The sequence below is a fragment of the Zalophus californianus genome, chromosome 15 (genome assembly GCF_009762305.2).
Source record: "Zalophus californianus isolate mZalCal1 chromosome 15, mZalCal1.pri.v2, whole genome shotgun sequence".
Lineage (NCBI taxonomy): Eukaryota > Metazoa > Chordata > Mammalia > Carnivora > Otariidae > Zalophus > Zalophus californianus.
In genome coordinates this window covers 21,151,738-21,165,406 of record NC_045609.1, presented here as the reverse complement: position 1 = coordinate 21,165,406, position 13,669 = coordinate 21,151,738, and positions in this window count along the sequence as shown.

Here is a 13,669-nt window from a genome sequence, read left to right as displayed (position 1 = left end):
ATTCTGAACTGATCTCTTTTAAGGATATAATTGACGTACAATGAACTGCATGTATTCAAATTATAAAACTTGTGTTAACTAACAAATATTACACCTGTGAAATCATGACAACCTGATGATAATGAATATAAGTATTATCTAACGTCTCCCACTCCTACCTGCCCAACCCCTTCCCCTGCCACCAACCTGTTTTCTGTCACTATAGAAGGGTGTATCTCTCAATTTATTTAGGTTGCTTTTAATTTATGTCAGCAATGTTTTGTAGGTTTCAGGATACAATCTTATGCATCCTTTGATTTATTCCTATGTATTGCTTATTTTTTGATGGCATTGTCAATGGTAATTTTTAAATTTTGAATTTAGATTGTTGCTGGTATATAGAAATATAATTGACATTTCCACATTTCCTTGAATCTTGCAATCTTGTTAAATTCACCCGTTGGTACTAGTAAGTTTCTTATAGATTTTCTACATAAATAAAGAGAATTTCATGAAAAAAATTCGATGAAAAAAATTTCAGTTTTGATGTCTTGTATTGCTATTTCTTGCTTTATTTATTGGCTGGCATCTCTAGTACAGTGTTGGGTGGAAGCACTGAGAATGAATGTTCTTGTCTCCTTTGAGATTTGGGGGGAAAACATCCATTCTGTCACCATTAAGTGTGGCATTGGCTGTAGGGCTTTCAGAAATGCCCTTGGTCAGGCTAAGGAAGTTCTTTTTGATTCCTGCTTTGCTGAAGTTTTAATGAAGAATGGGTGTTGGATTTTGTCAAATGCTTTTGTACTTGTATTGAAGTAATCATATGGTTTTTCTTTTTTTCAGACTTAATTTGGTGATTTTCTTGATTTTTAAAAGTTGTATCAACTAACCACACATAATTATGAAGCATTATTCTTTTAATGTGTTGTTGGATTTGATTTGCTAACATTTTGTTAAGAACTTTTGCAATCTATGTTCATGAGGGTTATCGTCTATAGTTTTCGTCCATGTAATGCCTTTGTCTGACTTTGTTATCAGTGTAATAGCGTCTTTGTAGAATGAATTGAGAAGGGTTCCTTCCTCTGCAATTTTCTGGAAGGGTTTATATAAAATTGGTATTATTCTTTCCTGTGCTAGAATTTACCAATGAAGCCATTTGGCCCATAATTTTCTTTATAGGATGTTTTTAAACCAGAAATTCAATTTATTTAATGGATATAGGCCAATTTAGGTAATTGAATTCTTCTTGTGTCACCTTTGGTAACTTGTGTCTTTCAAAGAGCCTGTCGATTTCATCTAAGTTGTTGTATTTACTGGCATAAGGCTGTTCATATTATTCCCTTATTATCCTTTTAATATCTATAGAATCTGAAGTGATGTCACTTTTCTTATTTCTGATATTGGTAATTTGCATCTTCTCTGCTTTTTTCTTGAACACTTTGGCTAGACATTTATCAGTTTTATTGATTTCAGAGCTTTTAGTTTGATTAAGTTTCTCTATTGTGATTGTTTTCTATTTAACTGATTTCTATTTTTATCATTATTATTTCCTTTCTTCTGTTTAATTTGAGTTTACTTGCCCTCCTATTAATAGTTTTTTAAGGTGGAAGCTGAGGTCATTGATATGAAACCTTTCTTCCTTTCTAATGTAGGCATTTAGTGCTGTAAATTTCCTTCAAAGTACAGTTTTATCTGCATCTCACAAATTTTGATATGTTGTGTTTCTGTTTTAAGTCTGTTCAAATAGTTCACAGTTTCTCTTTTATTTTTTCTTTGACCCATGGGTTATTTAGCAGCATGGTTTTTAAGTATCTGAATATTTTACAGTTTTAAGCAATTTGCGTATGGTATGTCTGGGTGTAGTTTCCTTCATGTTTCTTTTGCTTGGGCTTCATTGAGCTGCTTCAATCTGTGGGTTTATAGTTTTCATCAAATTTGGAAAAACTCCAGTCCATTATTTCTTCAAATATTATTTTTTCTGTTCTTTCCTCCTGTGTGGACTCCAACTGTACACATATTAGGTGGGTTTGAACTCTCCCACAACTCACTGACCCTCTGTTTTTGTGTTTGTTTGTTTTGAGTCTTTTTTTTTGGTATATTCTTTTGTGTAGTTTATATTGCCCTGTCTTTAAGTTTTCTAACATTTTTTTTCTGTAATGTCCATTGATCCTTAAACTTATCCAGTATGTTTTCCATCCCAGACATTGTAGATTTCATGACTAGACGTTCAATTTGGATCTTTTGTTATATCTTCCATAGCTCTACTTGTTCAGTGTTTCCTCTGGCTTCTTGAATATATGGAATAAAGTTCTAATAACAGTTTTAATGTCCCTGTTTAATTCCATCATCTGTGTCATTTCTGGGTCCATTTTGATAAATTGATTTTTCGCCTTTTTTTAAAAAGTTTTTATTTATTTATTTATTTATTTATTTATTTAATAGAGAGAGAGCACAATTTGGGGAAGACACAGAGGGAGATGGAGAGGGAATCTCAAGCAGATTCTTCACTGAGCATGGAGCCTGACACAGGGCTCGATCTCACAACCCTGAGATCATGACCTGAACTGAAACCTGAGATCATGACCTGAGTCAGTCGCTCTACCAACTGAGCCACCCAGGCACCCCTGGTTTTTCTCCTTCTTATGGGTCATATTTTTCTTCTTTGCATGCCTGCTAATTTTTTATTAGATGCGTATATTTCCTAGGACACAGTTAAGTTGAAAATGGCTTGATGCTTTTAGGTATTGCTTTTTAAGACATTTAGGGGGAACAAAAGCAGCATTTATTCTAGGATTTTTTTCTTGACTAAAGCAACATATTCTTTTGAGTACAATGCCCAATGCTCCATGGGTTAGGAAGTTTTCTACCCTGGCTGTTAGGAACAGCCTCTATTCCTGACCCTATGTGAATGCCAGAGATTATTCCTTCTCATCTATTTGGGTGTTTTTTTCCCTCCACTTTCCGATAATTTTTCACCTTCATGCACTGATCAGTACTAAGTGAATACCTAAAACAACCCTTTCCAAGTATTCAGAATCCTCTCTTTATGTATCTCTCTTCTGCCTTGTACTGTGACTTACAAACTGGAGCTGCTATGGTCTTTTCAGACCTGCTTCAATCTTCCCAACTCATAGATATTGCTGGGCTCTGCCTGAGTCTCTCCTCTCTACTCTGTGGCCTAAAAACTTTCCCCAAGTAGTGAACTGGGACAATTGGGATCACTGTCTTTTGTTGCCTAATAGCAAATATCTTAAGAACCATTGTTTCTTATCTTTTATACATTTTTTTAGTTTCATATGGAAGGGCAAATCTTATCCCTATTGCACCAGAAGTCCACAAAATGCTGATCCCTACTGAAAGTTACAACCATATGTGTGTTAGTCTGTTTGGACAGCTATAACAAAATACTGTAGACTGGATCACTTATAAACAATAGAAATTTATTTCTCACATTTCTGGGGTCTGGGAAGTACAAGATCAAGGCATTGGCAGATTCCGTGTCTGGTGAGAACTCCTTCCTGTTTCACAGAGCGTGCCTTCTAGCCATAACTTCACATGGCAGAAGGGGAGGGAGATCTCTTTTGTAAGGACACTAATCTCATTCATGAAGGTTCTACTCTCATGACTAGTCTCCCAATGGCCCGAACTTCAAATACCATCACATCAGGGGTTAGGATTTCAATACATGAATTTTGGAAGGGCACAATTATTCAGACCATAGCAATATGCAATTAAAATAAAGTTTTAACATACTTCAAAACCCTTCTTTACTGAAGGGGATTGATTCATTCTTATTATGTAAATTGTTTGGAGGCAGGGAGTAGGGGCCCCTTTGTCATGACCTAAAACAAAACAAAACAAACAAAAGGAACACAATATCATACTGCTCGATGAGGTGAACCAAGCCCCACATTCTCCAGGACTGATTCTTACAGGCCCTCACATAAGCTGGAACAGGATCACCTACTGATCTGGTGGGTGTGATTTATGAGTACTTGAGACAGTCCAAACATACCAATGGTCTTAAGGGAAGGAAGCTGAGAAGTGTATAAAGGGTTTTCCCTCTAATACAGCATTTTCTATTGTGTTGTTCCACGAAATCCCAGAGTTTCACAAGATGTTAATAAGTATTCTGAAAAAATACTAACAACAAAATATAATTTCATGGCCAAATAAGATAGGGAAACTTATAAGTAATATTGTCCTTGCTAAAGACTCACAATGCACTTGAACTCTGAGAATTTCTGCAGTTAATTTTGATTATGTCACATCACATAACTAAGGATTTTAAGATACTTTTTCCTTTCTACCTGAAATATAGTTTTTTTTTTCATTTGCAAACAAGATGTCTGACTACTCTAATCAGAACCAAATCCAAATATGTACTAAAGTTATGGAAATCAAAATTGTACATATCCACAAAGTAATTGAACTGGTTCAATGACTTTTGGTTCAAGTCCAGTCCTCAATGAGAAAATTGTAATGTGAAACAAGAAATAAATATTGTTTACAAACTGACTGAATTCTCAAAAAATACTATATGTAAAACATACAAGATATCAAATTTTCCAGAGATTATGAATACATTATCCATTGTTATGCCTCGGGCAGCCAAGGTACATACTAAACATTCAATAAATATGTATTTATTAGTTCATTCACTCAATAAAGATTCAATGAACACCTATCATGTGTCAGGGCATGTACTAAGCATTGAATATACAGAATCAAATCACGAAATCATTTTTGAATGTAAGGAGTTTGTAACCCTTGGGAAATGACAATAAATAAGTAATTACCACTCAGTAATCCAGAAAGATTTATTCATGCACAGATATTATTTCAGGACCTCCATGTACTAAGCACTGCTCAAGGATCTGGGAGATATAAGGTCAAACATAAAAAATGAAGTCTCTACACCAAGGAGCTCATGATTTGATAGTGAAGACAATTTAGAAAGTGGTTGCATAGTTTAGTAAGCAAAATAAGAAACCAAAACCCGAACAATAGGTAGAAGTTAGCTAAGAAAAAAAGGCAGGTACCAAGGCTGGATATATGTGCCTATGCAGAAAAGACTTTCCCAGACAAATCCTGAAGGTGGGAAGGGAACAGGCTGTTTGTGCACCAAAGAACAGCTGGTGTGGCTAGAGCAAAAAGCAAATAGCAAATGGCAAAGCTGGAGAAAGAGGTGGGCCAGGTCAGGCCAATATTGCAGGGCAGGTTAAGGATTTTTGTTTTTATCTTAAGAGCAGAAGTAGGAAGAAAGTAATGAAGGCAGATTTGCTCTTTAAGATGAGCCCTCTCCAATTGTACTGTGGTCATGTGAGAGAATGTCCTAAGCACACACCGAAGAGCTTAGAGGTAATGGGACATGCTATATGCAATTTACTTTTAAATGATTTTGAAAAAAAACGTACACGTGTATGTGCATGAGAGAGAGAAAGAGTGGGTGAGCCCAGAATGCAAACAATTGGTGTGTCTGATAAAAGATATATGTAAGTTCCTTCTACTGTTCTTACAACTTTTGAGTTTGACCAAAAACATTTGTTCTGGTTGTAGCATGGAGAATAAACAGATAGCCAGGGCCTAAGGAATGTCAATGGAGAAATTATTTAGGAGACTGTGTTAGTAGGTCACAGGCAGCAGAAGCCATGGTCTGGGGCAGTGGTAGCCTGGGAAGCTGAACAAGTTAGTCTGGCTTCAAGGAACAAGGCCAGGAAGTGGGGCGGTAAGTCAGCAGCAGTCAAGAGGAGGCTTTTGGTGTCTTGGCCCTTGAATTGCTATAGACTTGCAGTCCCTAGAAGGGCAGGATCAGAGTTGGCCCAGGTCACTGAAGAAAGAGCAGTAGCATAGTTTACTCCAAACATTTGGAACATGTTGATGCAAGTACTTCTTTTTCTTTAAGTGAGAAGGCATGGTTAGTAGCTTTTCATAACTGGCCTTGGTTTTTCACGCTGCTCTCTCAGCTCTCCTCCCTCCCTTCCCCATGGCCCATCTCAACTGCTGCAGGATGTGGCGTGTTTCTCCTGTGTTCTAAGAACTTGTCTGACCATGCAGTGAGAGCCAGTTCCTTGCAATGGTCACTCATCACTGGCCTTGATATTTCTGGGATGATCTATATGTGACAATACACAGTGAGGAATAGGGACCATCTGTGGTGAGTCTTTTTCAGTGGTCACACAGGACTCCAGTCTGTGCACTTTTAGCCAGGCAGACTCATAATTTTTTCATAGCCCTTTTTATAAACCATCTCCTTTCATCATACTTTCTATTGAAGTTAGGAAACTGTGGTTTAAAACACCATTTTAGTGCCACAAATATCATGTGTATCTTTCTTGTCCATTTTCTTATTTTGAATTGATGTGTAGTAGTCAAAAATCTTTTGTTTGCTAGTGACAGAAACCTAATTCAAACTAATAAAAAAAACAGTAAATATTTTAGCTCACATAACTGGGAAGTCAAAGGTGTATCTTGCTTAAGGCATAGCAAGATTCTGGGGTTTAATGGGTGACATTAAAATACTCTCTCTCGCTTTCTCCCTTGCCCCCCCCTTCATTTCTTGCCGTGAGTTTCAGATTTTGAGGCAGACTCTATCTTAGTGATAGCAAAAATGTCCCATATATTCTTTAGATTTTTAAAAAATTCCATATCATTCATTTATTTTTTTCATCTTGAAATCCTAGCCTTTTTTCAGCTTCACAATAAGGGATCCCAGAGAAATAAAAACATGTTCACATAAAGACTTGGAGTTGAATGTTACAGCAACATTATTCCTAATATCCCTCAAATGGAAAAAAAAAAACCCACAGATATCCATCAACTAATAGAAGGACAAAGGAATGAAGTACTGATACTTGCTACAACATGATGAACCCGAAAAACATTATGTTAAGTGAAAAAAACCACCCAAACATTTAAGACTACATATTATATGAATCCATTTATTTGAAATTTCTAGAACGGGCAAAACCATAGAGATATAAAGATCAGTAGTTGCTGAGGGTTGGGAGTGGAAAGGAAGACTGATTGCAAATGAGCACAAGGGAACTTTTGGGATGATGGAGATGTTCTAAAACTGGAATTGTGATGTCGCACAATTGTGTAATTTTCCTAAAATTCACCAGATGGTACACTTAGAATGAGTGAATTTTATGATATATAAATTATATCTTCATAAAGCTGTTAAAAAATAAGATTAATGGATAAATGTGTGAATGAAGTAAGTGTAGCCAAAAATATGACAGTTGTAGAATTTAAGCAGTAGGTATGTTGATGTCCATCAAAAAGTTTAAACTTTTCTGTATATTTTATAATTTTCATAATAAGATATTAGAGGAAAAAACATCTGCCAAATCCAATTCAGTGACAATAACTTACATAAACAAATGTCACAATATACAAGGGGTTGACCCTTATACTACTCCATCAAAGAGTTCACTCTGTCCTTTTGCCTATAATCCCTAAATGAAAAATTCCTTTTTAGAGTTTTAACATGGTTTTGACCAAAGGCTAACTGATTATGTAATGTGAATTTCAGTATTAAGTCATAAAAAGTCACCAGGTTCCCTTTCTACATGGATCTCTATGGCACCTGTAGCTGATGACTGACCATCTGCTCCCTCTGAACCTCTCTGGTCAGGCCTTCTCAGTGTTCCCTTGGATACCCTGCTTCTCGTCTGCCAGCTCTCATGCCTTCCTCTTCTCACGCTCTGGCCAGTCTCGGAGCAGTCACTTTCATGCCTGAGCCTCCACAAGGCCCAAGAGCAAGAGCTTTCTTCTTATTTCTTATTTCTTTAGGGAGCTGAGCAAGGTGGGTGAGGGAGGGCCAGTGGTAAGATTAAGTTCACCAAAGCCTGGAGTTAGTTCCCTCAAGTCTCTTGATGGTTCAGGGAGAGCTTTACAGAGCTGAAGCTAGGATCAGAGCCAACCGTAGTCTGTCTTTCTAGACTTTCCTGCCTCTTTCCCTCTGCTGTCTAACCCTTGTGCCATATTGGAGAGAAGCTGCTGGGAGCCCTCGTTCCAGCTTACAAGACCTGTGGGGTCACTTCTCACTGTTTCCCCCTCCCCCAGACACAGCCTCTCATGACCCACAGGCCCCAATCGAATCTCGCTTTGTTTTGCCACCTGAGATGGTTTCCAGATCTTTATTTCAGGAGGCACTTAGCTAAATGCATGTCTGAAAGGATGTTGCTGTGGTTCATCAATGATTCCCAGGAAAGACACTGCCAGAGGCCTTGGCTGCCCGCCATAGTCTGTGTTCACCACAGAAACTCACAGGCATCTGCCCAACACAGGCCCTCAAAACCCATTCAGCACTTACCACTTGTGGTTATATCAGCCCCACAAAGCTTCTGGAGAGTCAAGGTCTCCATTTTTCATACAGACACATAGTAAATGTGTCACACAGTTTTATCCAGATTCCTAAGTTGGGATAGGAGGTAGGGGTCAGGCAGAAATCCAGGTTGCAGGGCACTGATGCTAAGATTTTCTCACAGAGACATAATGAAGTCCAAGTGTAGATGAATGCTTTAGTTGCTGTTGCTGGCAAGCAGTTCCTGAAATGATAAACAGCACACAAACTCACAACCATAAATAAGATCATAAGATCTTTTTTTCAATGATCCACTGGCTTCAGAGACTAGAGAGCAGAAGTAGTGTTAACCACATCCTGTGGGCCTGCAAAGGGAGTCACCTTGGATCTGCTCTATAAGGATATAGTTCCAGGGTTTGCCAGAAGTTTAGATAAGGCAACTCTGGAAAATGGTTGTGGGTTTCTCCTTCAGTAATTTTGTGATTTGCTGCCCAGCTCTATGCATCAACTTTATTCAGTGTGTATTTCCACCTCCTTTTATTAGACAGCAGTCAGCTTTCCTGTGCCATGGGGAGGACAGAGCTGATGGCAGTGAGCATCTTCGGCCTTTAGCACAAAAGACTAAGCTGGTCAGGTGTTCTCATGCTCACTGAGGACTCCTTGTAGGTATCGGGATCAAAGACGTTGGCTCTTTGCTGCCACAAACCACTGGTTATTTCTGCATAACTGTTTTTGTTCCCAGGGTTGATGCATTCCTCCTCCTCCTCCTTCTTGTCGTCTCAGTTTGCATCCCAGCCCTCTTCATTGCTGTCGGATCCTTAGCTGTTCACGTTCCAGGACAACGTAGGCACCAGCTAAGCTGCAGATCAGAAAAGCAGTTTCTTTTCCTAGCCCCTGCCCCCCCCCTTTTTTTTTACCAATTTCTCAAATGCATTAATCGTTCTGCTTTCTGCAATCCTTGAACATCTATTAGGAAGATATCAGTGTGTCACTCTATGCCATCTGATTTCCAACCAGGGCCTCAAATCCTTGACGACTGAGCCCACATGGACCAGATCGGGGGTCAGGTTGGGGAACAGTGACAGAGGCATCAGGCTAACACCAGTACGAGCTAGTGCTGCTTCTCCATGATGCTTTTTGAGTGGGGACACAAGATTTATGACTGATGATTCTTATACCATCTTCCTGTCCCCTAGATTGAGGAAAACTAAAGAGTAGAGATTATGTCCTGCTCTGTGCTTTGTTCTCTCATGTTTCTTTGGTGCATATTCTGCCTTAGACCTTTCTCAATAAACATTTATTGAATTGAATAATGATTATTCTTATGCACTATATGATCTTAAAATCCTTTCTGAATCTCATAATGGTAGAATTATAGAATTGGAAGGAACTTCAGAGACTTTTTAAATTCCTCATGATTTAGAAAATGAAAAATTGAGACCCAGAGCAGTTAAATATCTTGCCCAGGTTACATAAGCTATTCGGTTGCTAACACTGGCACTGGGATCCTGGTCTCCAGGCTCTTGGTTTGGTGTCCCTCACAAAGACAGAACATATTAGCTAACTGAGTCTTTGCATTTCATCACCTACCAACCTTCACAGAAATAGAATGCACTGAAGCATCACCAAAACAAACTTACCAAATACAATGCAGTTAGCCAAAGAAGTGCCTTCCAATATTTACATGCTTTCTAGATCGTTACTGCATAACTGCAAAGTTTTTCAGGAGTCTTGAAAGTTATTTAAGATGTTGACTCACTGAAAGGATTTGCCTTGGAAATTTTACAGTTTATCTCATGACTGTCATTATTATGCTGTTATAACTACGAGTTTTGAGGGTTATTCTTAAATCTCTTTTTGTAGAGAAGCTTGGAACAATGAAAAATGTTAAATCATTAACAGTCACACAATCATCCGGAAAGTATCCTGAAATACTCAGAAAAGTTTTTTTAGGGACCCAATTGCTAAAAAACCTGTGATTGCAGAGCAAAATGAGTGTCTCTTTGCATGTTGTGGGAGTGAGAAAGAGAAGGCAGGAAAATGAAAGTAACTGTGGGAGAGAGTCACTATCCTGTGAGTAATGAAAGGAGAAAGAAGGAAAGCAGAGAAAAAAGCCAAAAAGCCAAGAACTATCAATGTATCAGCAAAAACTGAGTGGGAGATTCAAATCTGAAAATCAGCAAATTCATGGTCGTTATCTCCTTTTCCCTCAAACTGAAAATAAGGTGATAAAGCAACTCTGCTCAGAGCTAGAGAAGTGGAAACTCTGGGAAAAAAATTACTGAATTTTCCCACTATCATTTGTCTAAATGTAAACATAAGTCAACCCTTGCAAATAACCCTGGATGTTGTCTCTGCTTGTGAAAGGTCAGGCTGAGAAACATGGCTTTACAGAAACTCTGTTAGTCTTGATAAATCTCTCAAGCAACATCCTTCTACTTTTGAAATGCCAGTGTGCTCATGTAGACGAGACACAGTTGCTTCAGCAAAACTTTTTTCTAAAATGTTGGTCTTTGTGATCTTGATAAAACTTTGTCAATGACCAAACAAGATGGGAAAATGGAGATGGATTTTAACAAGGTTGTGTGGTACAATGGGGAAGGTCTAGGCCAAGGGAGTTGATGGACCTGAGCTCTGCTCATGTGGCATCTTCTTACAATGCTGTGTCTTGGACAAGTCATGTGACCTGCCTTTCATGCCCATTTTCTGACCATGGCATGAGATGGGATAGATGACCTCAGAGATGTCTTCTGGTTCTAACATTTTATGATACTGTGTTCTATGCCTTTTCTGTGGCTTGTGGGAAAATCTGATCCATAACTAAAAACCAGGCTCCTGCTGTCTTGGAACCCAATTTGGTTCTTTGGCAATTCAGCTGTTCTCAAAACTCCCTTTAACTTCATGGAGCCACTCCTTCATCCCTAAATTGCTAAACTGTGTAGTCTTTATTTTAACAGATAGGAAAGTCTATTCGTATAAGCAAATCTCTTCTAATGGATTAGCCAATTAGTGTGTAACCTTCCTAAATGGGAAAAATATGCCTTGTCCAGCTAAGACATAATGCTGGAAACTCAAGGCAATAGTGTAGGGGTGTGTGTGTGTGTGTGTGTGTGTGTGTGTGTGTGTGTGTTCCTTGTAAGGGAGAACAAACTTACAACTAATCCAGGTAGTTAAATCAAGTGTTACTGCAACACTTGAGAAAAGTTCTTTTTCTAAGCCAAGGATGAAAGTTAACCAGCAAGTGCTTATAAGACTCTGGTTGCAGAGACCAACTCAAATTAGCTCATTTAAGTAGGTTTAAAACTTTGTGTTGAAGAACCTCTTTTTTTTTAATGCAAATGTTCTTTTTATTTTTTTTTTTTTTTGGGGGAGGTTTTTTTTATGTTATGTTAATCACCATACATTACATCATTAGTTTTTGATGTAGTGTTCCATGATGTGTTGAAGAACCTCTTAACCACTACTGGTTTGGTGCCTCTTGACTTGAATCAATTTTTGCTGAAATAAACTCTCAAAATTTTTAGTATGCCAGCAGTTTAATTTTTTAAAGTTCTAATGTAAGAAGAGGGAACCAAATAAGACTCCCAACCGTCCCCAGGAGCAATGAGAAACCAGCCATAGGTACCTGCTGAGCCCCTAAAACTCATTGCTTTTTCTCTGCCTCTGGAGGTCATGTGTAACTCCCTCTGGAATCTTGGATCTCAGTTCTTAGCTCTGAAGCTTTTGTGTTATAAGCTTTCAGACTATTTGAGCATTTATTTTCCTAGACTACTAGGTCCAGAAATTGGCAGGACTTGGATCAGAACTTAGAAACTGGACTGGGTCTGGAATTGGACTGGGTTAGAGGATGGACTGGGTTTGGCTCAGAAGCTGGACTGGGTCTGGGGATAGCCTGGGTCCAACTTAAACTGCACTGGCTCCAGGGTGAGACCTCAGGTGAATAGAGTTTTGTTTTAAGACTGAATAAGTAGGTTAATTTACCAAAGGTAATCTTGAATTACAGCAGCCACACTGGAGAACTTTTAACCTAGATACACTTATCCATTTATGAGTACCCTAGAAAAAAAGGGATCTCAGCCAGGCACACACTATAAAGGGAAGAGGGAAAGTTATTTTTCCCCTCTGTGTTTTCTGGTGACCAGGATGAGACCTGCTGGGACAATCCACTCACTGGAGCCTGCAGAGAGCATCAGGGAAAATTAGCAGAAGTCAGCTAAGGGTAAGAATTCTTAGCAAGGTCAGCTCTCGCAAATCTCTATCTGTGGTGCCTGGCTGAGAGAGGAAGCTAAAATTTTGCATTGCCCCTTCCTTTCCAAACTCAGATTAGCAGGAAAAAAAATACTAATTATCAATTCTTTTTCTCCCAGGGACAGTTTTGCCTTCTTGTTTGTCTCATTTTGTGTCCTGAGAACCAGTTTGGCAATGACCAGTTTGGGACCTTCCGAAGTATGACTGGGCAGAAATGTGGGCAGCATCCCATTTGCAGGTAGGGTCCTACCAGCTCTCAGGAAAACTAAGTCTTTCTCTCTTTTGGTTATCTTTGGGAGTGGCTTTTGGGAGGGTACTATCTTTTGCACCCTACTTGGGGACCCCTCTTGTGTCCATAGGGTTGTTCGATACTGCCAGAGATATTTACTGTTTGTTCCAGCTAGAACCTGACAAAATATTTAAAAGAATTTTTTCTTTTTCTAAAGTAGCTCTGTGGTCAGAAGTTGGTCAAATTGGAAGCTGATACTCAAAGCCTGATAGGAACTTTTTTTTTTTCTAAATTTTTTTTTTAAATTTTATTTATTTATTTCAGAGAGAGAGAGAATGAGAGATAGAAAGCACGAGAGGGAAGAGGGTCAGAGGGAGAAGCAGACTCCCTGCTGATCAGGAAGCCCGATGTGGGACTCGATCCCGGGACTCCAGGATCATGACCTGAGCCGAAGGCAGTAGCTTAACCAACTGAGCCACCCAGGCACCCCCTGATAGGAACTTTTTAAAGTCCTTCTCCCCTAAGCTAAAATGAAACCATGTACCTAGAGGGAAAGGAAAACATTTTGAAATTCCATTGTGGAAGGATTTACTCAAATATTCCAAGAAACATGCCTGTGAATCTAGAACATAGGCATCTCTTGACTTCCATCTTAGTTGAATTTCTTAGTTCTTCCTTAATTCCTTGTTTCCTTCCCCAGTTCTTCCTGATATAAAGAAACAAACTAAAAAACAAACAAACAAACAAAAAAGAAACAAACTGAGGATAATGTAGCTGGATGGGTCAGATATTATTCAAGTTTGCATCCAACTCTTTGAAAGACTTAACTGTACTTGTTTTACAAATGGAGTCTTTACAAGAACAGAAATGAAGTTCTAGAAACAATGAAAAATCCACATATC